The sequence below is a fragment of the Maniola jurtina genome, chromosome 22 (genome assembly GCF_905333055.1).
Source record: "Maniola jurtina chromosome 22, ilManJurt1.1, whole genome shotgun sequence".
In the NCBI taxonomy this organism is placed as follows: domain Eukaryota; kingdom Metazoa; phylum Arthropoda; class Insecta; order Lepidoptera; family Nymphalidae; genus Maniola; species Maniola jurtina.
In genome coordinates this window covers 7772686-7774061 of record NC_060050.1, presented here as the reverse complement: position 1 = coordinate 7774061, position 1376 = coordinate 7772686, and positions in this window count along the sequence as shown.

Genomic DNA, 1376 nt, shown 5'->3' with positions numbered 1-1376 from the left:
TTGACTGGTGAACACGAACAAGAATAAGCAAAAGAACTAGCAGTCCAAGCATAATCAGTACGATAATGCTTTCTTACGGTTTTTTTTATCAAGCGTTGCAAGAACCACGAGAGCTTTCGTACTGATTGCGTGCGCGCTGATATCGAGCTTTTTATTACTCAGTGAATTGCCCTGTTTTTACTCTTTTTATTAATAACATTTATCTTGAGTCTTAACTATGGCAAAACTCTTAGGATATTATAAAATTAGTAACACTTAGGGTATTGTAAAAAAAAAATTGAAAGATATACTTAACTAGTAAAAATGAAATTTTTACTATAAATATTTATTAGTTCCATTACGTCTTTGTATAAGACGGAGAGTTTTTTGGTGCACGTGGTTTTCGTCTCTATGGGCTTACAACTCAATGGTAATTGGTACAAAGTAAAAATGCCAGCCTATTGATATTGTAGTGCCGAGTGCCGAGTATACTAATCCTTTTTTCTCCTTTAGTAGGATTAACTACATATTTTGTGTTCAACTAGTTTTTTGTGCAGGTACCTATTTAATTCTGTAATGCCGTACTTGTTTTGTGTAAGTTGTAATATTAAATTTCACTACATTTAAAGAGTATCATCATCATCATCATCATCATGATTATCAACCGATGGTCGTCTACTTCTGGAAATAAGGTCTCTTGGAATAGTTGAACTTTGGCGTGCCGCTTGCGTCGCCTGAATTCAGCGGCTCCCTGCGTCATCAATCGTTTGATGATTTCATTTATCCAGGGGGTCTCCCAACGCTACCCTTTCCGATGCGAGGTCGCCGGATTAGCACCTTGTGACCCCAAAAAACATATATCGGTTTTTCGAACTATGTGCAGACTAGTACATCATCACTTACCACTATGTGAGACTGCAGTCAAAGGCTAACTTTTAGTGGAATGAAAAAAAAATTGTATAATCCGAAACTATTACGTTATTACATTTCTTTTGCAAGACCCAAAACATTCAGAATAACGAAAAATCTCGACTTTACTTGGCAGTAACTTTTTAGGTTACAAAGTTAAGAAACTGACCGCAGTTTGCGAAAAGTTTAAGAAATTACGAATTGAGATGTTAAAGAAGTTTCCAGAAACTAGAAACTGGCATTCATGAATAGTTAAAAGGTAATATACGCGGTTAGCAAACGTTTTCTCAAAGACTCTGTTTTACAAAGATTTTCTTTGTTGGTCTTTCGTTGGAAGACAAACTTTTGTTTCTATCTCTATTTGTATTTTTTACATCGCATAATTGATGTAATAATTTTATATATTAAGTAAAGATTTCCCAAATATCTTATAACGAATATACGAATCGAATATCACAGGGTATTAAGAAAAATTGAATAATTCGATC